The 24723-nt window shown below is 33.7% G+C and overlaps 1 long non-coding RNA gene across 1 annotated transcript; it reads right to left on the minus strand.

The window, feature by feature from the left end:
* Nucleotides 1-1133: 1133 nt before the first annotated feature.
* Nucleotides 1134-23917, minus strand: LOC144421094 (uncharacterized). Its single transcript, XR_013474953.1, has 6 exons — nt 23864-23917; nt 22486-22549; nt 22234-22290; nt 18932-19017; nt 8490-8610; nt 1134-2514 (listed from the first exon to the last, which is right to left on the minus strand). It is a non-coding gene; the product is annotated as an uncharacterized LOC144421094 (long non-coding RNA).
* Nucleotides 23918-24723: the final 806 nt, after the last annotated feature.

Below are 24723 nucleotides of genomic sequence, written 5' to 3' on the forward strand. Positions count from 1 at the left end.
CTAATGTAACATTAAAATTAACTAGGCCTAACTTACAACCTTCATTGCTGCATCTCCACGGTGTGTTCGTGCCTTCATTGATCGGATCTCCTTCTGAAAAATGTCTTCGTAACTTGAATCTTTATAATTCTGCTTCAACAAGTATTCTTTGTATCTTCATCTTTGATCTTCTTCATTCGAATGTATCTTCATATTTTCATTTTATAGTTCTTTTCTTGAAAAATGTCTTCATATCTTCAATCGCTATGATTCAGTCTCTAAAAATCTTCTCCGCATCTTGAATCTTTATATTTCTGCCACTGAAAAACTAATGTAACATTAAAATTAACTAGGCCTAACTTACAACCTTCATTGCTGCATCTCCACGGTGTGTTCGTGCCTTCATTGATCGGATCTCCTTCTGAAAAATGTCTTCGTAACTTGAATCTTTATAATTCTGCTTCAACAAGTATTCTTTGTATCTTCATCTTTGATCTTCTTCATTCGAATGTATCTTCATATTTTCATTTTAGTTCTTTTCTTGAAAAATGTCTTCATATCTTCAATCTTCATAGTTCTGTCTCTGAAAATCTTCTCCACATCTTGAATCTTTATATTTCTGCCACTGAAAAGTTAATGTAACATTAAAATTAACTAAGCATAACTTACAACCATTTCTGCATCTCCAAGGTGTCTTCGTGTTCAGCTCTCCTTCTGAAAAGTGTCTTCGTAACTTGAATCTTCATAATTCTGTTAAAAGTAGTCTTCCAAATCTCCATCTTAGAGTTCTGCTTTTGATAACTGTCTTCCTATTTTCATCATCATAGTTCTGCTTTTGATAAGTATCTCCATATTCACAATCTTTATAGTTCTGTCTCTGGAAATCAACTTCAATCTCTATAGTTCTGCGTCTGAAACGCTAATAATAACATTAATATTAACTAGTTCTAGTTTTTAAACTGAAATTCCGCCAATGGCTAGAATGAGTTCAAATTCATTTATAACAAAAAAAAAAAGAAAAAATTAAAAAAGCCATGGCATGCCCTGTTAAATTTTCCTTTCCATTGTCGCTCTCGTAAACTATATCTTCGTTTCCTGTTGAAAATATCTTAAAGAAATTGCATGGAGTAAATGATTATGACAAAACGGATAGCTAAATAAAGATAGATATACCATGATAGATAAAAATAATTCATTTTAAAATATAATATATCAATAATAAACATAAAACAGTGTACATAGATATAGTAATATGATTGTCCTTCGGAAATTCGTTCACAAACATCAAAAGAAATTTTTATGCAATTTCCAAAGTGGGCTGGAACTGCCAGCACACATAGGGTGTCAAACACCCATATTTTATATTGGCACACGTAAAAAAGATTGCTTGTCACTTAATTTTTGATTCAAAAAAGAAGGCAACGACATTCAACCGTAATGTCACGTTTGATGCTAATGATTTGAAAATAAAAATGAAAGGACCTCTATCTGACCATCCTATTACCAGAATCTATGGATATTTTATATCAGAATTGACAAAACCAAAATCGCCTAATTATGATTGCAATGCTGTGTTTTCCTCTCCCTCCCAGGGTCCACCACCATTTCCCAGAACCCCCAACCCCCTCCTTACCCCTGTATCTGTAAGTGTAATTTGTAGAGTGTTTGAAGAAGTTGACGTTGAAGATGATGAGACAAAGCCATGCCGGCCTGGTTTGTCACAAGATTTCTCACGTTCAATAGGCAGTGTTGATGGAAGATATAAAGTAAGGAAAAGATTTGTGGTATGGCGGCATTGACAACCATAGATAGACTATCTGGTTTTTGCCACAAACTGGTAAAAAAATATTGTATGAATTTTCAATTTAACACACAAGTGATATATATATATTGAAATAATATATATATAACATATTTTGTATAACAATTCGTCAGGACAGCATTGGTATAATTTAGATATGACAAAAATGCCGATCGCCGTTGCCTTTACGCTCAAGTATTACACTGTTGCAGATATATGTTTAAAACTATAATGATTGAATAAAATTTTATGCAAATATGAAGAATACTGTGTTGTGATAAAAGTTCCACAACAGAATTTTATGAAATTCATTAATGCAATATATTTCAATGAATATATATTTTATATTCATCTTGCTGTGACTTCAAATATGGGAATTGTATTGTAAAGTAATAAACACAATTGCTTTGATTTGTAATCAAGAATCTCTTTGCAATCATCACATAAACAGTTAATTCTTGATGGGTCGACCCATGTTAAAGCTTTGAATATAATCCGTTTGTATGCATACAGGATCAATGTACGTATGTCACCGAGTAGAGTAAAACAGTCTCTTTTTATATTTAAAGTCTTTTTCACATAAGTGTGGTTCAATGCATTTTATTTGTGAGCCAATCTTAGTTATCTTTGATCAAACTCACATTTATATTTGAATACTTGTTGTATTTACAACTTTTATTTTTTTCTGTCAACAGAGAATGTCGTCAAGATTCCATATCCATAAGTGAGGAAACCTGAAAAATTATATATACAAATAATACGCCGAAGGTATGGCCTTCTCTTAGAAATCGTAGTAGCATCATGAATAACCAATAATAAGCAAAAAAATAGTCTTAGCTTATTATTTGATAACCTTCGATCGCATTCGTGTTTTGATTTTCCGCAGTAACAATGTACAATGGGCATTTCGTATCTAATAGTAAATTATTCGAAACTGTGAGAGAAAAATTTCGAATTGCTGCCATCTTGTTTTTTTCCTTCCTTCGTTTTATTCAAGCCATATTTTTTCGAAGCGATTCAGATGTATGACTATTTTTCTGTAATCAGATATTGATAAAATTTTTATCATGTGTGAACGCTCAACAATCTGCCTAAGAAAGCCTGCCGAATCTTTTTCGTTTTGCGGGCCACTTTCACGTTACGAAATTCGTTGCGGGCAGCAAACGTTTGTACAAGACATTAATATCAGCTAAGTCCTGATTTCGGTGTAGGTAACTTGCACAATACATAAAAGGCAAGTTAATTAACATAAAATCAATCAATTTAATAATTGCTTTCTGGTTACTGAGTAGGTACTGGCCAATTATTCAAATATCAAATCGAATATTAGAATACCAGTCCACTATTCGAATATCTGGTAACACGGGGCGTGGACATGACACTTGTGGTTTTTTGACGACCACACGAGAAGACACACACCACGTCGAAATTGAGTGTTATATTTGCGTTATAATGTTTTTATTCATTCATTTGTGAAACTGCCTCAATGCTCAAATGAGCATTATGTGCGCCAATGTCGCGGGAATATCAAGTTCAAGTGGGTCGTTTCTTAAAATTTGAAACACCAATAATGAAGTAACATTACAAATATTTCTGGACGAATAGCGTATATGTATTGATTTGTGACCAATTTGCAGCAATGCAATTAAGTCAATTTCATCAGCATTTTTGACGGACACGCAGTGACAACATTTCCGAAATCTTATTTAGCACAAACATTAGATAAAAAAAAAATACGAACATAAAAGGACAACGAGTCACGGGACCAGTACCAAAGATATTGTTGACTCTTTATTTTACGTTGGCGATAAAGACGATCAAAGCAGACACGCAAGAAAACAATCAGAATGAAGTTAATTTGCAAATTTAGGTTCTAAATTCATTCCTATACTTGCGCTCAGCGTTCGTCCTCAATAATCGCACAATATCTTTTGAGTTCGTCGAACAGAACGCACAGTTCTGCGAGAAATAATAAAAAAAAACTGACGTCGATGTCCACCGGGGTGCAAGCCTTGACACATACGTAATAATAACAACCTCCATTTAAATGTAGATAAATGGCAGGAGTAATCACACCAAAATCACAAAATACAACATGGTAAAAACCTAAGAAGTCTGCTTACGAACTTATAGGGCGGGCCGCAAAAAACAGTCCAGCGGGCCGCGGGTTGAGCAGCCTGCTCTAAATGATGTATTTTATGTTTTTAGTAATCCATTTGTTGTCAGGACCGATTACAATAAAAAAGTTGCATACATTTATATGTCTCTCGAGTAATTCGAAAAAATTATTCGATTCGATTCTAAATCATCAGGTATTCGAAAATGTCCAGAGCCCTAACAATGGACCTATTACATGAGATTTTATACGATGACACAATCGGTACTTATGGGATTCGAACCCATTTGAGCTCATTTTTATTTCGCTTTATTATGATAAAAAAATACAAAAAAAAAAGTGGATACCAGTGTTTACTTAAGGGAATTATAAGTGCAAAAGTGCTTCACAGTTGAAAGAAGTGCTTTGGCCGATTTTAACACATTAGGCGCCTTCGCTTTTATGTTAACTCAATCCAAACAGCATAGATACACGCAAAAGAGCTCTTTCAGGTAATATTGCAAAGTAAAGAGGAGCCTTTCTGTTATCAGAGTTTCGTTTAAACCAGCAGTTTTTAACCTGGGGGTAAATTTCGTCATTCTTGCTGAAGGTGGTTCTGGCAACTGTTATCGAGGCCGACTGCGGATTGTCGCAAAAGCAGCGTAGAAATTTTTTTGAAAAAAAAGGGTAGCTTTCAAGATCCAATATTTAAAATTCCCCCTCTATTCTGCCCCCAATCCACGCCCCCACCCCAACACTCTCTCCTTCCCACTTGCATTATTACCTCCTCACGTCACTCTCTCCCCACCGCTCTTTCCTCACCGAACACCATCTCGCGGAGAAGATGGGGTAGAAAGAAAAGGGAGAGATAAAGAGACTTCGCGTCTAACGTCGGAGCTCTTTATACTTCGCTTGACAAATTTTTATTATATAATCACCAATGGTAATATTTGGGGTAAATCTATAAATTTCGTTTGGTAAAGGGGTAAAATAACGCAAAAAAGATTAAGAACCTCCGGTTTAAACCCTTAGCGAATTCAGGACAACTGTTAAGCACACCTGTCGCAAACAAAACTTTCATGCAATCAACCACCCCTGTCAGTTGCGAAGCGTACTCCTTTGCGTGAACGGCATAGCCGTGCACATTTGTGTAACTCCTTCCACCTAACAGGACAATGATTGATACATACAGGATCGATATTAGTTACTACCAACGATTAGCGACGTTTCATATATTACAATTACGCCAATAGGAATGATAACACCGAAGATTATTTTTTTGCGATGGTACACGAAATACTTGGATGATTTTCGAAACAAATACGTGAATTTGAAAAGAAAGGAATGATTGTCGTGAAAAGTGCGTCGCGAAATGACAATCCATTTTATAAATAATTTTTATTCGACCGCATCAACCTTTAATCCTGGAAATTAATGTTGAAGAGAAGTACCGATTATCAGACATCCTGTCGCGATATATATTCCATCATGTGCACAAGTCTCACATGTAGCGCCGGTTAGTCATGCATGACATGTAAAAACTCGTATTTGTTTGTTCCAATTGCAATAAAATCAAATTCGTTTTCCGTGCATCATTGTTTGTATTTTTAATAGTAATTGTGTCCCGGGTTTGTGAAGTTTGAAAACCAACAAACAGGAAATAACTTATTCTAAAACACAATTTAAATTCAGTCGGAAATAAATTGCTCCGAGGATGGCAAACAGAACAAAGAGAATTTAGTCGCGAGAGTTACATTAGATCACTGTAAAACGACGTCAAAGTAGAACAAACAAATTTATAATTAAAACAAAACAGGGGTGACGACTAAACGTAACGATAAATATCCCACATTTAAAACTACGTACGATTGGCAGCATTTTACTAGCAGTTTCATCCATGACCCGCGTATTAAAAATTGATTATCGAAAATTAAAAATTGGATTGGCGCTTCCGAGAAATCATACGTGGTATATAACACGTACAAGCTATATGCAGAAAAGATATGACAAGTCATACCCTTTCAATGTACTTTTAATTAGCTCCTTAGTGACCCCTCCCTTCCTTGACCAAGTAATGTTTCAAAAATGTGAACTTTTTAGTCAGCCACGCTTGACGGTTGCTGTTTATTAAAGTCATCTTGTCTAATGACCACTCAGAAATGCCTTTATTGCCGAATTATTTAATCACTTTAAACATCAACATTCAGGATTGACACAATCGCAGATTTGCGAGATTTATCTATAAAATATTACAGGAACCATAGAAAAGCATAATAAAGTTGATTATCATCTCTATTAAATATCTGCATTCCGGTATCGATACTATTCGCTTGAAATTGGTGCGTGAATTTATAAACGTTGATAGGCGATATCAAATCAACGCAAATGTTAATTTTGGTTTTAAAATTACAGCTGTTGTCAATGTGAGCGCACGGGTAAATGCCAAATATTGAACTTTGCTCTCCGTCGATCGACAAGAATTCATACTTGCAGAAAAGAAAAAGTGTGGGAATATAGATTGCCAAATACAGCATATCGCCGCCAAAACGATTGAGATGACAAAAACAATTAGCGATCACAACGAAATTAACCAAAAAAAAGGCTTTATTGCCGATTTTTAATGTTTCGACCCACGTTTTAGACTCCTGTTGTGTATAAAAAATATTTGTTATTCGACTATCCGGTATTCATTGAAAATATCCATCTAAAAAAAAAATTTGATTTTATCCACCCCTACTCGAATATCAATGAGATGTAGCGTTCGATCGCAAAATTCCGGGAAACGCCATGTGCATTTGCGAATAAAATAAAATGGCTGTTAATACGACATACGCGTTTTGTGAATTTGCTGATTTTGCAAATCTGTGAGATGCTGCTAAAAGTTACTTCTAATTTAAAAACTAATGGCCCTTACTAAACAAAGTATCAGAACTTTCTGAATGGCCCCAAGAAGTTCACTACGAAGAGAACAAAGACCTGTCGAACCAGCACTAGAAAAGCACGCACCATGGTCACAATTCATCGAAGTCATTGGTAGTCACATGACCAATCTCGTTTAAAGAAACGCACTGCGTAGTATTTCAACATCTGGTTTCAAAGACACCGCCGAGCGTTTTTCCGGAAGAAGCGGAATTGGTGGGCGTGTATTATTAATAATCACACTACAAAAAAAATTTTGCCAATAATGCGAAAGCTTTATCTCTCCTGTATGCACCACATAAGTTAGAATTCCAGCAAATAACGTTATGTAATGTAAAATTGCGTTACAAAAATACTAGTAGGCAACTTATTTGTCAAACTCGCAAGAAAATATTTGTCAACTTTGAATTTTTGCCCTGTAAAATCGAAAAAAGGTGCTTTTTCGCAGGCCCTAAAAATATAAATTCGCAATTTTCGCAAAAAAAAGTGCGCTAATAGTAAATTATTACCTATTATTAACCTATTTCAAAAAAAATGTCTACAAATATAAGTGGATTGAACAACTTTTAAGGTATTCTCTAATTTCTCAAATTTTCACTGAACGCTGCATCAAAAATTAATAAAAACATCTTTCATTTAATTTTCCTTAAAAATATGAACAAATATTATTCTTTTTGATTAATATTAAATTGATATGTTAAATTCTGCGATTTTATATGTAATAAGAGGGCATTGTATCTTTGAACAAAATATTTTCAAATTTCTAAGGTAACCTTTCCGAGTTTATTTTTAAAAAATAATTTTTCATCCTCTCTTATATGTATATTTTCAAAAGTATTCAGGCTTTCAAAATAGTTCACGGTTTTGTGATATCAGTCGAAAACAAGTTTTCTTGTATTATTTCGTTGATAACTTTATACAGTATTAACATTTGAAATTGTTTCGGACAAGGAGTGCCAATACACACATAGTTTATTTGCGAAAAAGCTATGTTACACAAGTTGTCAGATATTCTCAAAATATCCAATCTCAATTTTTTTTTATGCTGCTCCTAAAATTTCGATAATATATTTTCAAATTTGTCATTTTACGATGCTTTAATAACTAAAAAAAACTTCTATTTATATTATTTACTCAATGTACCATGTTTGCCTTTTATTGACAAAGGTAGAAAATTAGAACAGAGAAAATTTGAATTATAAAAGAGAATACTTCAGTCTCAAGTGAACAATTTTTCTCTCGATTTTTGCTATTTTATATTATGCGCTTCTTCAAAGTTGAAAATTATTTTTGCTACATTCTATTAAAAGCGTAAGCTAACTCAAATATATGCATCAACACCTGGAATCTTTTACAGCATACAATGTCAATGAAGACTTGCGTTTTAATTATTCATTACAGGTTTCTTAAACAGATTTCCAAAAGGAAAACGTAACTTCAGTGGTTTCATTTCTAGTTAACGGTCGGGCGTTCGGGCGTTAATTTGTAACTGATTATATCCAGATTTAACGTTTTCTTATGCACTAACTACTACATAACGCGACATTTTGAAATAACATATATTTAAATTATATGTCTAACCTGCATCATTCAAAAATCCCAAATGTTTCTGAGTCGCAGAGTTTAATTTAATATATCAATTTTATATGCTTCGTTAAATTCAAAATCACAGATTCAAAAGATTCCAATACTTACTTGACTCTTTGGATAGGCTTCAAGCTCACTTAGTGATGTAATGCCAGTCAATTGGCATTGCCGCATTTTTTAATGCAATGATAAATTGCCCCGCCAACTTTCAAGCAGTGTTTTCAGAAAGCTGAAAATAAATGTAATATGTGACATTATGTGGTGTAAGCCAATTGCTTCCAATTTTGATTTGAAATCAATGCAATTGGGCTAACTATGTCACCATCAAGTTTTGAGGGTATGTTTCACCGAGAATGCTGCTCGACAGTGGTACAGTAAAGAGAATCTCCTAGTAAAATTGTAAAATTATCTGAATTAGAATCTTGTAGTTCATTATAGAATTCAATTTTATGATATCAATTTTGCTACTTGCTCGTAACAACCTGAAATGCTGAAAATATTTCTAGCAACGATTAGTTGACAACCTATTTGAAATAGTTTCCTGAGGTATACAGATTAGATATTTTCGTAATCAAGCTATGCATCAAACATTTTAACAGTTTCTCAAATTTTTCTAATTTTCATTGTTTGCTACATTAAAAACAAAAAAAAAAATATATGTTTTTTTCAAATGAATTTTACATTCTTAAGATTACATTTGCTAGGTCCTTGTAAATTATAAGTATACATATTCACATTTTGCACTAATGGTTAGTTGACACCAGTAGTAATAAAATATGATCAGGTGAAATGACAACATAAAATGTCAATGAAGAATTCTAACAATAGCGAGATGAATTTACTCATTCAAATTCATAATGTTTTCATATTGCACCTATTATTAGATAAGTTTTTCTAAATCTTTAGGTAAACTGATTATGTTTTTTCTTTTGTGGATGTAAACATAGCGAACAGTGAAGTATAAAAACGAGATGTGGCTCACCGCAACAGTGAAGATTTGAAACATTTTCAGCGAAATTGCTGGATTTAAAAACTTTCCGAATATTTCTTTGAACGCTATTTCAAAAATATCCCTTCTTATTCAAATTTACAAGACAATTCTACCTTTTTTCTTTTATAAAATTGTAACATATATAAATTTATAACACAATTCAGAAATATTATCTTTGCAAGTTACCTATAAAATTTTAAAATAACTACAAAATTCAATATATTCAACTATATACAATATGTATAGTTCTCGATGCATTGATCAATTCACATATATATATATATATATATAAATAGTATTAACATTTTTTGCAATACAGAATGTCGATGCAGTCTTCGAAAACTTGCGACAAAAATAGATTTTGCAACTTTTTAGCGTTTCTTTAGTTCTGGTTGAACGCTGAATATAAATGGGGAAAACTTGTTTAATTTTTTTTAAAATATTTCAATCCTAAAATAAAATTTTAAAATATTTTTCAGAATTTGTAATAAAATCATAAGATATAATTTGAAATAAAATCATGAGATAACTAGAATTTATCTAGTAACACCCAAAATCTTTCACAGCATGCAATGACAATGAAGACTGGGAACATTTTCAAAAGAGCTGAAGTTCCAAATTTTTTTTCAAATTTTTGATTATTCGTTGAAAAGTATACCGGGTATTAAACTATAGAGCGAAATTTTTAGAATACAAATTATTTTAGAATATAACAAAATTACGATTTGAAATTGTATTTAACAAAGAATGACAATGAAACGATGGAACATGTGCAAAAAAGCTAGATTTCACAATTTTTCGTCTTTTCTCAAATTTTTCTAGTTTTATTTGAACGCAGCTCCAAGATGTAAAAAAATACCTTTTATTTAATTCATTAAAAACTTGAACGGGTATCTTGTATTTAATTTTAAGATAAACTCTTGAGATATCAATTTTTGTAATTGCTCATAACATCATGAAAAGTTCTAACTATTTTTTTGCATGAGTCAGTTGACAACTTTGTACGGAAAGCATTAACATATAAACTCTTTTTTACCATACAATACCAATATAGATTTTTTGCAAAATCAAGTTTGTAAAAAAATTATATATTTTTTTAATTTCTTTAAAATCGTTTAAAATAGAATGACAATACAGACTTGGGATAGACCTTGTATGTAAAAACACTGGATTTAAAAACTTCAAATATATTTTGATTTCAATTGTACGCTTTTTAAGTGTGTAAAATATATATACAATTTTAAAGTTAATATTTACACTTTCAAGTTAATCATCATAAGGTAAAACTTCAAAAATGATATTTAAATTTCTCTTTTTCATGTTTTCCACAATATAATTTACATCTGAAAACAATTATCAATTTATCACTTATCACCTTACATAATTTTATGTTAAAATATTAGATAAATCTGTAACCATTTAAAAAACTCAAGTTGAACTGATTAAATTTAGTTGCATATATAAATTGAAACAGTAAATTATGAGATCCAATCCAAGAGATGCTTTTTAGGAGGAAGTCTGCCTTTGGTAGGACCAAATGTTACAGAAATACATTTGTGTTAATGTGCAGCAGAATACGCATACGGATCTACAGGAATAAAGGAAGAATAGGAGTGAGATTTGATCAACACAATTCAAAGTTCCAAAGCACTTTTTTGAAATTCAACAATGGCGACAAATTAGAACATCGGTGGGAAAACTTCGTGTACTCGCCGGCCAAAATTTATATATTTACCCCGTGCGGGACGAAATAATTTCCATCTGCGACAATTGCAACAATAAACTCGAATTATGGTGCACTCGCGCCTTCTTTTCTTTTTAATATATATATATATTCTTATATATATATTCTATCAAACAATACACTGTTTTTATTTACTTTTAATCAATGTTTATGACGTTTCGTTTCTGTGCCATGGCCAAAGCGTTGAAATCAAATGGCAACTAGGTTGCCCTGCAGTACGTCGTCCAAATGACAATCTGACAAGCGAGTACACAATTTATTCTTAGTGTAATGCATTTTATGTAGAGCTGCTCACTTCAATATGCGTTTCCGACGTGCACATTGCACGTTTTCACTATGACATAGATGAGCAGTGGCGCAGCAGGTGAAAAAATTTCCGTCCGAGTACGGCCCTCATCACAAATTTTCCAAACAAACATCACAAACAAATATTAGTTCACGGGCTGCAATTTCAACCTTTGAATTAGAACGTCAAAATTGGGATGGCAATTAACACTATTCTCGAACGCTCGATTTAACAACTAAAACAGAGTGACATTGGTTTTCTTGGCCACTCAGTGGTTACGCTGGCTGACAAATAAGTAGCAAGCTTTCTTGGTTCCATTACATGAACCCACGTACATCTGAACCCACGACAATTGCACCTATGGGAGTTTTTTTGTCTTACGGATATGTGAAATCATTCTAACCCTAACACATGGGTTTTTATGACCCGCATATATAGACTGAACCCGCGGATATACACATGGGTTTAATTGTACGTGGGTTCAAATTTACGGTCACCAATTTTCTTGCAGATCACTACTGCGCGGTCCGACGTCGATAGCAGGTCCAGCGGCTGGAAAGCACTGCCTTACACGACTTTTTGAGATATTATATATATATATGTGTGTGTTTACCCTGCCTCTTCAAATATACGAAACCTTCCCTGAGTTAAATAAGATATACCAATTTTTTTGCGCTTCAGAATTATGTGTACCAATACGGAGGTAACTGATTTTGATCGCCTACTTTACATCAAGTTATGTAAAGGAACTAAAACCTACGGGCAGGGGATGTATTCTCTTGGGTAACACAACACAGACGGTCCCCAAACTCGTAATAAAACTGAAATAGGAAAAATTGAAATAAAATTATAAACTAACACCAACCTTGCACACATACTACGGGAGTACCAATATTTTATACCTAATCAGATTTATATTAAAAAATTCCGAAGATTTTCATTACACACTTGGATCTTTACGAACGAAAAAAGCTTCAATAAGATTAAAGTAAAAATAAATATAGCTGTCACTGATTTTTTTTAGTTCAGTTTCAAATACGTCGCAGATTTTTCAAAGAATTGAAAACATTCATGATTCTGGCTAATAAAATATTTACTAGTGTGTGATATTTCGCTTTATTCCGCAAGTGTGCGAATACCCTAAACATTAGTCGTCAGATGTCAGTCTTCGACTTCAAATTGCACAAACTACAAATATTACCAAACTAATGACCTACTCAAACTAAATACAAGTATTTCTATACCAGAACATGTTCTTTATTTCATAATTTACCCATTAAGCGAATAAGTTAACAAGGTCAAGAAAAGGCGGCTTGGTCAAGAAACTGCTTTCAGTGAGAAAAAAAAAACAGATTTGATGCGACGGCTACCTTTGCTTTTTGGCAACCAGATCTTCGATGTCTAGTGAAATAACAAAGAACTCGGAGGTATTGGTTTTTAATTTCGGTTGAAATATAGGCTAACCGATAACAATAGAGCTATGCTGAAATATATAAACACGGCGAGTAAATCGAAATATTTTATTATCAATTCCCTGGAAATCTTGCGCGGTAAGTTACCAGTATCTGTAGGCCTATCAGGTTAACGACAACGGTACAGCGACTTTCCAAGCTTATTCAGTAGGAATGTTACAAAACGCGCATTTTCTTACCAAAACATGTTGGCTACGTATCACATCTTCAAGATACCTTTACGCTTATAAAAACAACTGCTGATTGCCCGCGGAAGCTTGTGTTTATATCAAATCTTGATATAATTCAGACTCAATACAGGGCTATAACCTCGTTATTGAATTTTTCTTACAACGCAAATATCTCCTACCGTGTGGAGCTTTTAAAATTAACTTTTAAACGTGTTACGAATTAATGATCCTCCTAATAACATCTATCAGATCTTTATTACTACGCGTGTTTTTTCCCAACTTGAAACTTAGCAATTTATATGAAAATCATTTAATTAGTACCTTGTTAATTGTCACCCGGAACGAATCAATGTTTAGCAACATTCCTCAATCCCAACGCTGAATTTGCGACAATCCGCAGGCGGTCTCGCTAACTGTTGCCAGAGGTCTCGACATTGTGATACAATAATAGGGTAATACACATCAGCATATCCAAAAATAGGCTAATAATACTATTTTCCGCAAGTTAGCCTATCAATAACACAATGTTGCTCGCATCAAAACATGTAAATAGATGCGTTTTTTGTTTATTCCAAATCTTTTTTTCAAACTAACGAAAGTTTCCCCTAAGGAAGACACAACTTAACCCCAGAAAAAATTTACCCCAGGTTACGAACTGCTGGATTAAACAAAATATCAAGTGAAGAAATACAAATATCATACCGTGTTTCCCGAAAAAAAGACTGGGTCTTAATTAGGGTGACCATATTTCCAAACCCAAAATGGAGGACGCTTTGTTAGGTAGAACCATATTTTTCCAGTGCCGGATATATACATTACACAATGTACTAAATTCTCAAGGATTAAGTATAGTATATAAAATAATGCATTTTTGTCTTATCAACGTGCAATTGTAAGTTAAGCTTGCCCTTAAATTATATAAAAGCATCTAAAACTTCTAAAGCGTGCAACATCTGTGACGATATTTGTTATTAAGGAAGTGCAAAGAAATCAAGTTGTAACAGTCATTGACATGTCCAGTAAAGCTACACCAGCTAAGCTATTCAACGAGTTGTTTAAACTCCCAGGATTTTATATCTTCGATGAAGTATCGTAATTTTGATTTATTTTCTCAATTAGTAGGCTGGGTACTAGAAATATTTCACTATATAGAACTGTTCCAGGGGACTTTTGACGAACCCCAGGTGTTACGATATGACGTAATATACCCTATAGCGCCACCCATGTTTCATGTCCTTAGTTATCCTTGTAAAACGTGGTAGGCTTATTGTAACTGTTCTACTGTGCGGTGCTTTCTATGTTTACTGTTAATATAAGTTGATGTCGAGTCATGTGTTGAGAACCCGTAAAGCTAGATAGAGAACGAAACATGGTGACAATAAGCGCTGGACTCGATGAAGAAGCTGTGACACATATGGAATGAAGTGTACTAGTAAGTCTTACTTCAACAAGGTACGTTCATATTTTCTGTTCAATGGCCACAAGTAGTATCCCCGCACCCTTGGCTGTGGAAATAGACAAAAATGCAGCAGCCAATTGTTCTTTCTTTCGATTGCAATGGGAGAATTATGAAATAGCAACTGGCTTAGAAGTAAAGTCTGGTAGAATTCGTGTCGTCAGATTACTTGGGATAATAGGTAAAAAATTGCTATATCTTGACCTTTCTAAGATAGAAAAAGTGTGAAATCTAGATTGTTCGCTTTAGATAAACACTTCTAACCTACTAGAAATGTTGTATATGAAAGACATGTTTTTTTATACATGCGACCAGAGACTAGATGAATCAATTGATGATTATGTCACTAAACTTAGAGAACTAGCGTCAACTTGTAAATTTGGACCAATGACTGACGAACTAATAAAAGACAGAATTAGGTTGGGTAGCAAGGATAAATATGTGAAAGCTGCAATGCATAGATAAGTTGAATTAAATTTGAATTTTGCAATAGATATGTGTCGCAGTAGTGAAATGGCCGATAAACAAATGAAGAAAATCAAAAAGACTGAAGACTATTAAGAAATTGAAACATTTTATAAAGAGAAGAAAGCGAAGCATGAATACAAACAAAGAAGAAGATCAATGACTGGTAACAATACAGCAAATATAACGTGCAAATATTGTGGCCTAAGTCACAGAAAGGGGGCTTGAATCTGCCCTGCTTATGGTGTGCTGTGTAACGCTTGCCATAAGAAAAATCACTTTGCTGCTATTTGTAAACAAACTAATCGAAATGTCTACTCTGCTAATAATTATTTCAATAAATCAAGCGACTCAGCTTATAATTTTGAGACGGTTGGAAGTATTCAGTCTAAAGGTGTTCGCTGGTTTGTTAATTTGAAATTACATGCGAATGGTGGTCGAAAACCAGTTTTGTTTAAATGTATATGCTCGATAGCGGCTCAACCAGTAATGTGATAAGCCTCAATGATTGTTTAAGATCCTATGCACAAAATAATCCAGCTTCACAAGAAAGTAGTGCAACGCTGAAGTTTTATGATGGTAGATTGTTGAAGCCGATTGGTCAATGTAACTTTCTATGCCAACACAACGGTAAGAATTGCAATTTGTCTTTCATTGTAGTGGAAAGAGGCCCACATCCGTTGCTTTCAGCTCAGACTTGGAGTTGGAACTTTTGCAGGTCAATGTACCTCAAAGTCAAGGTACTGTACAATCTATTGTAGCCACACATCATTAAAAACCTTTAACTGAAAACCTTTAACTGTTGAGTGTTGATATATTTCAGAAAAGTACGCTGATGTTTTTGAAGGTCTAGGTAGTTTTCCGGGAGAATATCATCTCGAAATAGATACCAAAGCTCTACCAGTAAAGCATCAACCTCGTAGAATTGCCTTTGCACTGCGCAATGACCTTATGAATAAACTTAAGGAATTAGAGAATAAAGGGGTAATTGCTAAAGTTACCACATCTACCGACTGGATTAACAATATGGTAGCAGGTAAAAAAAACTGGTAAATTGCGGATATGCTTAACCCAAAGGACTTAAATAATGATTTAAGACGTTCTCATTATCCTATTTAAAATATTGAAGTAGTTTTAACTGATTTAGCTAATGTAATTGTTTTTTTCTGTTTTTGATGCGAAAGATGGATTCTGCAAAATCAAGCTTGACGAACAAAGTAGCTTTTTAACTACTTTTATAACTCCATTTTCTAAATACAGATGGGAACGCATGCCGTTTGGAATTTCGACAGCTCCGGAAGAATTTCAGAGGCTATTGAATGAAGTTCTGGAAGGTCTCAAAGGTATACGATATATTGCCGATGATATAATTGTTGCTGGAAGTGGAAACACATATGAAGAAGCAGTAAGAAATCATGATCAGAAGGTAATAAAACTCTTTGAAATGACAAGGAGCAGAAGTTTTGAAATTGAACAAAAGTAAAATCAAGTTCAAACTGAAATCCGTTCCATATCTAGGTCATTTATTGACTGATAAATTCTTCTACCAGATCCACGGAAGATTCAAAGTGTTATTGAAATGCCCAAACCAAGAAATGTATATCAGGTACAATGTGTTGTAGGATTTGTTAATTAACTTGCTAAATATATTTCACACCTATCATAAATGATGCGTTTGAAAATATCAAAAAGTTAGCAACAACTGCACCAATTCTACAATATCTGATATTTCGAAAGATCTTACAATGTGATGCGAGTGAAGTAGCATTAGGGGCAACTCTGTTACAAGAAGGTAAGCCTGTTACTTTTGCCTCGCGTTCGTTAACGACAACAGAGCGTCGTTACGCACAAATTGAAAAAGAAGGTGACCGTACATTTGAACCCATGTACATTTGAACCCATGCGTATATCCACGGGTTCAATCTATATGCGGGTGCTAAAACCCATGGGTTAGGGTTAGTATGGGTTTGACTATCCGTGAAACAAAAAAAATTCCATAGGTGCAATAGCATACAGGTGCAATTGTCATGGGTTCAAATGTACGTGGGTTCAAATGTAATGGAACCGAAAAATAATGTTTGGCAATTGTGTTTGGATGCGAACAATTTGATCTTTTCGGAAATCCTTGTTAGCAGCAACCAAACGATTAGAGCGAATGCTGCTTAGACTGCAAAAGTACAATTTCAAAATTTAGTACAAGCCTGGAAGAATAATGCATATAGCAGATACACTCTCTAGGTTGTGCACAAATGATAATTTACCACGACTCGCAAAAGACGGTTTTGAAATGAAATAAATTTTTCCAATTATACGACTAAAACAGATTCGTCTATGATTGCCTAAAAACATTCTGCAATTATAGGGATGAACTGGGCTACCAAAACAATGTTTTGTACAAAAGCCATAGAATAGTAATTCCTAAGACACCGAGGCCCGAAATGCTTAAACGCATTCATGAATGTCACATGGGTATTGAATCATGCTTGACAAAGGCCCGAGATATAGTATTTTGGCCTCGAATGAGCCAAGAAATCAAAGACTATATTGGTCAGTGTAGTTGGAACATGCGCGTGACAAGACAATCAACGAGAACCGTTAATAAGCAGTGAAATCCCTAACCAGCCATGATGTAAAATAGGAATGGATTTATTTACTGTGTTTAACAAGCAATATTTAATTACTGTCGATTACTATTAAGATTTCTGGGAACTCGACGAACTGAATAAAGCAACTGCGAGATCGGTGATCAGATGCTGTAAGAAAAATTTCAGCCGACATGGCAAACCAGATACAGTGATTTTGCAATCGCTGAATTTCAAAAATTTGCCAGAAGTTGGTAATTTCTGTATCGAACATCATCTCCTCTGCATAGCAAGTCGAATGGTAAAGCCGAATCAACCGTCAAGATAGCAGAGAATCTGATTAAAAAGTCACGAAGAGACTGTTCAGATGTATAAAAAGCTATACTCTGCTCGCGCCGAAGGTTGAGAGAAATGTCAAATCGAAAATTGAGCAGAGACGTGCAAGATCTAAGTAATATTACGATCGTGGCACAAAACTTTCGAAGCTTCACAAAGGCCAAGGAGTGCTCGTGAAACCTATTGAAAACTAAAGGAGATGGAGATTTTACAAGTTTCTTAATTAACACATCACAAACACATAAGAGAATATTAAATATTCAATCCCACGAAAAAGGAGGACATTTCGATATTTCAGAACATCCTCAGAGGACGTAAAATTTGTAACGCAAAAGGAGGACAATTCCTCCAAACAGAGGACGTATGGTCACCCTATCTTACTTCAATTTTCTTCCGAAAAATAACATGAGGGCTTATTTTAGTTGGATGTCTTATATTTTCATTTACCGAAAACAAACTTACAATATAGAGAAGTGCGATATTTTGAAATATACAAAATATGAATACCGGTATCCATTTACTTATAAAGAACACGTTTTATATCCAAGACGACTGCAAAAAAAATTAAAACGCATAGGAGAGATTTCTCGCTATCGACTAGGTAAAAAAATGTCTTGTTATTGACTAGGTCTTATTTTATGGAGAGGGCTTATTTTAAAACCACTTCAAAAATCCAGCCTAGGTCCCATTTTCGGGGTAGGTCTTATTTTCAGAGAAACACGGTAGTATCGCAACTTTGTGACAGCAATTCTCAAAGTGTGCTCCCCACTGGGGAGGGGAAAGACACATAGAAACACACATGTAAGCTACTTTTAAAATAACTTTAGTAGTCAGGTACATGTAGTCATTCAATTTTATAAATTCCAAATATTAGCCATAAGATGTCAGCCAGTTTCAAATTGCGCAATTTTGAAAATTTACAATATACCAATGAACTGTCAAAAAGGTTTTTTTACAACTCTGGAATATACGACAAATTACTGTCGGTCCGTAATTACTGTGTCAATGGATATCAAAAATTCAAATGAAATATTTAAATACAATTTACTTGATCATTCTTTGGTTTCGTTTGCTATTCGAATCTTTGGTCTTTATCTTTTGATTTAATGAAAAACTGTCGAAACAAGCAGTGTTCTGTAAAACAAACATGTAGTGTAAGCTAGTTGCATCCAACCGGATTTTCAGGCCAATAAAACGATTTTGAGAGCCTACATTACGAACTGATTTTTGGGGTCCCCTTATTGGGTAGCTAAACCTATTTACCTTTCTAGGTGGTCTATGTTTTTAGCATGAGCTTCAAGCATAATCATTTCTTAATTAATGTATTTATGTATTCGACGACATACAGCCTTTCAATCATAGGTAATGTTTTTTTGTTATTTCAAGTTATTTCGTATATATATATACGCATAAAAACGCAATATAAAAATTGGTTTGGCTAGTTATATAAAGCTAGTTTGGCAGATAAATATATGAAAAACGGACCAGAATTTCATGCCAGTTTCTCATCGCTGGGGTGTAATCGAGTATGGCTCAGAGTTAACGAGGCAAATACCGCGAACACAATACCTCGAGCAAAGTGCATTTTAAAGATTCTGAATCAGAATGAAAAGCTAAATAAATTGGAAATATCAGGTCTAAATTTATCCGATACAAATACCAATACAGAAAAATTGGCCGATATTGTCAATAACGATACCCGGTAACGATACATCTGTACGTTTTAGTCAGAATCCTGTTTCTACACTCATGGGTGGGGACGAAAATGGCTTGGAATTAAGGAGGCAAAAAATACCATGAACATGATAACTCCAAGCAAAAAAATTAATTTCAACATCCATATTTTAAATTCTTTTTTAAATGCTCTTGGATCAGATTAAAAACCCAAATGTATCAGAAATATTGGTTCTACATTCAGACCCTACGGATATAAATGTTTATATTGCTTATATCCGATACATCTCTAGAATTTAACGCTTATGAATACTAATGGGACGATTACTATGACTGCTAACAAGATGGGAGGGGGGATAGATACACACTATGTGGAATTTACGGTTATATTGATACACTTGGAAAAATGAATTTATATGATTTATAAAGTAACGTTATTATAAATTTTATTTTAGTGACGATACGGGAAGTACGACCATGGGAGATTTACGGTTATGTATTATAAACACACTTGGTTGGATCGACTCATGTACGTAATATCGTCATTGGGAATGTTTCTAGTTTAGAACACTTATGAACATAAAAGGCATAAACTGATCATTACCAGGAATTATAGACTATGATAGATTAACGGATACATTGATACGCTTTGTCGGATTCACTCATCTAGTATTGTACTCCTGCGTGATCTACCACTTGGGTTAAAAGCGGATTTGATTGAACCAAAATGCTATGCAGATTTAATACGGACAATGATATCAATGAGGAAGGTAATACAGATATAAAACGGGAAATATTGCCACGTCAGTATCTGTATTCTAGAGGAGTTCTCAAACTTTTGGTGTTGCGGAGCCCTTGAAAAGATTGACTATTATTCACGGAGCACAAAATACAAGTCATAAATAAATCTAAATTTTAAACATAAATTACATATACTAAAGCTATAAATCTGACACTTGACAAACATATAAATAAATTAGGGGTCGAATCATATCCCTTTTGACATTTTTAAAAGACTTGAAAAGCAGCTAATAACGTGCGTCATTGCATTTTGTAAATCCGCAACTCGAATTTTTTAATTGAAAAGCGGCATTCTAAAATATTAAAACTAAAACTTAAAATGGAAGATCACACGTTTGGTTTTTAGCAGACTCACCTCAGATTGAAAACGCTTTTATAGACATTGTAAATCACAAAATTTTGTGTTATGTTAGGTTTTCTTCGTAGTAACTGCGAAATCGAAACACAGTCAATTGTGCGCACGATATACCTTTTTTCCCATTATAAAACTACCGACGGAGCCGCACGCAATCAATTGTGCGCGAGATCCGCGATGTACCTTTTTTCATTCTGAAACTACCAACGGAGCCGAATGCAATAAAATAGATTTCAATTGTTAGCATTTAGCCAAGACTTGGGAATTTTTAAACGGCGATATCTTGCTTGAAAGTAATCTTAAGTGCGAAAGAACAAATCAAGTTTGAGAAATCCCAAGATCGCAAAAACGATTCCAATTTACTTATAGTTGGCAGTTTATCACATATTTTATGTTGTTTTATTTTATTTTTTTTTTTTTATTTTTTTTTTTTTATTTTTTTTTTTTTTTTTTTATTTTTTTTTTTTTTTTTTCATTTTTTTTTTATTTTTTTTTTTTTATTTTTTTATTTTTTTATTTTTTGTTTATTTTTTTTTTTTTTTTTTTTTTTTTTTTTTTATTTTTTTTTTTTTTATTATTATTTATTTCATTTTAGTAATTCTAATAGTAACCTCGAATCAAACGTGAGTAACGATGACGAGACACGTTAAATGCTCGCATCGGTCATGGATTGAATGTTTTACGCAACAGAAATCTCGTTATCCCTTTTTTTAATCGCGAAGAATGTTGCGCGGAAATTTCCCATTCCAATTTTGAACCACCTTTCTAAGCTATATTGTTGTCAGATTTTATCAAAGCTGTTATTGCTTCTTTGAACAGGTAAAAAAATAGTCAGTAATTTGAAAAGTAATCGAATAACTCGCGGAGCCCCTGGGTTTCTCTCGCGGAGCCCTGGGGCTCCGTAAGGAGCACTTTAAAAACCTATGACTAGACTCTAAGACCAGGGTTTACCGACCCCTGATATAGATTACAAAGGACTTTATATACAGACCGGAGGTGGTTTATGGCTATATAGATAAACTATACGTTGTATCTAATGAATATAGTATCGCTTTTAGTTTGGAACACGAATGACGTGGGTAAATATTACCGCAAGATGTGTGACTACGGGAGATTTACTGCTATGCCAATACGAATATACTTAGTTATTGAAAATCTAGTCCGATTCAGGAACACTTATGAAAATGAACGGTATGGTCAACTGATTATTATGGAGGAATTTGCGCTAACATTTATACGCTTTGTCGGATTCACTTACCGGTATATAATATGGTACTTTGATTGATCCACAATTTGTGGCTCATTAAATTTAACCGAATTGCTCATAACGGGGCATGATCATTGGACATACATTAAAGGAAATTTTACTATTTCGATTACCTATTTCAATAAAGCATCCCTTCATAACTTGCGGCTTCGATACTTCAAAACAAAAAAGTCAAACATGAAAAGTGATTTATGACACCAAAAACTACATATATTCCCTTTTTAGAAGGATGTGTTAGTGTATTATATTCTACCTTATTATGTAATCTGCAAGTGAAACCTTTACTTTCATTTCTTCTCGCTATTTTCACCTAAAAATATAATACAATTTAAAAAAAGAATTGCTTCCCTAGTAAATTTTGTGATTTAATTGACAAATACTTAGGAATGTTTTATGGAATATATGACAAATCATTTCCAGTCACTAATGTGTAGAATTGTCACATTTGTTTACGGAAATCAATGAATATTTAAAAGTCAACTAAAATAATTAAAACATTGTTTACCTGTATTGTGGATCTCCTCAATTTCGTCTATTTCCTTTTAACACCATATTTCATATTTCTGCATCTAAAAAGCAAAGATATTGATATTAAGCTTTCGCATAACACTATGATTCCTGCCTGATAGTACTGAACTAAATCTATGTACAATAGATACAATGTCACAAAAGTTAAAAAAAAAAATAAAAATGGCTTTTGGCCTTGGCTGTATACTTGGCTGTATACTTGAGGTTCGTCTTATCCTTGAGAAAGATATGTATTAGATTTATATTAAGCTTGCCATGTATAGATAGCGTAGAGAAATACTTCCAGTATTACGTTTAAATTGTTTTCGTTGCGTTGTATGTGGGCCCGCGGGTCAAATCTGGCCCACATGATACCGCCACAAGAAAACTGAAACTAAATTTTGATGTTTTAAATAAAAATAACTTTTCAAGGAATTTGTTGAGATTGCAGTTAAATTTAATTTTGGTACGAGGCTTATTGTACCAAACTAAAAGAATTGCGTTTGAGACTGGTATGTTACGTGCGCAACGACGCGTTCAGCTAGGCCAGAGCTACTCAACTATTTTTACCGAAGATCCGCGTACAAAACTTTAAAAATATCTGGGTCAGGTCTTTTCAAAAAACATATTTCTACATCTTTAAAACGCCACCTTTTTTGGCCGACTAATGGTTATTTGCTAATCAATATTGTTTATTATGATGTTATAGTTCTTTTCATATTATATTTAAATCTATAAAAGTGATTTTATAAAAAAGTGGGGCTAATGATCCGAAAAAAAGAATTAGTCGTGGTCCAAATTGAACACCCGAAAGATCCGGATTCGGGGACTTTCCGTATTAGCAAAGTGAATATCCCCATGCTCATAGGTCCCTTTACACAACTTGATATAAAATAGGCGAACAACATTTGTTACACACGCTTCTGGAGCGCCTGCATGGATAACGGGCGATGGATGACCGATAAATATCGAAAATCTCAATGACGAAACAGCAGAGCCAACAGCGTTGAGTAAATGAAAACATGACAAACTTTGGGGAATTTTTCAGAGCGTTCTACAGTATATGATCTTATCGATTCTGTTTGTAATAATCGGACCTAGACTTGAATAAGCCGCGAGATCGATCAATTTTGTATTCTCCGCTACTCATGAATGGAACTTTGGTAGAGTTGAATTTGTATTTGATTCAAAAAAATAAGATGAATTTGCGATTTCAACCCGTGAGACGTATAAACAAAACATATAAATCACAAAACAATAACTTATTTTGTGATCTGATTTATTTTTATGTATTAGGTTACAAATTCCAATTTATTTACTATCGAAAGAGGAAAATAATGTAACATCAGTAAAAGCATGAAGTACATTTCACTCACCTGATTATTTCTCCGCAAGCAACAAGAAAATCCATTGATCATTCTACGACAAAATTTATCCGCACACTGTTGTGACTGAAGCGATGTCACTTGTGGCTTCCGCGCGAAATATTTGACGAAAACACCAAGTAATCATTTGTAATCAAGTAATTACTCCGATTACTCCAGATTAACTCTGAATCGCCACGAGTCGATCACACTTCTGACGCGTGATCACAAAACTTAATTTACCGAATGTGAACGGTAGTCGGTATTTGCTGCACACTAATTGTAACCGTTATAATTTCTAGCTTCCAGTAAATTAATTGCCAAACCAAAAAGTTCGATGCATAATACCACAGCCTTAACTTCGGTTCTATGCGAAGTATCTAAAATGGACTTGTCAAGACCACTGCAGGCCGATGACAACAACTGGTAATGTTTAGATTTAGAGTCAATCTCTTACATACAGTCGCACAATACACCCGTTCTGACTGCATTGAAAAACTTTGCTAATGTTAGCCCAGTAGAGTAGCAATGCATTAGCTAAGTGGCTAGAATAAAGCCTTAAAATACTTTCGATCTCTTGGTAAAAAGCGATCATAAGTATGCTAAGTATGACTACTTACAAGTCTTCGATTCTTATCCGATTCCTAAATTTTCAATTCCGATTCTCGATTCTGAATCTCGATTTTTCGACATACCTAGCGAGAAAACATACCCACTTTTTAACAATACCATATGAAATCGAACAAAAGATCGATGTTTGAATATAGGATATCTTTTATACCAATATCAGAAAAATGAATTCTAACAAACAACAACATAATAACAAAACGATCTGCATTTTGAGTCAAAAAAATCACTATCGTAGCAAACAA

The sequence above is a fragment of the Styela clava genome, chromosome 3, assembly GCF_964204865.1.
Source record: "Styela clava chromosome 3, kaStyClav1.hap1.2, whole genome shotgun sequence".
Lineage (NCBI taxonomy): Eukaryota > Metazoa > Chordata > Ascidiacea > Stolidobranchia > Styelidae > Styela > Styela clava.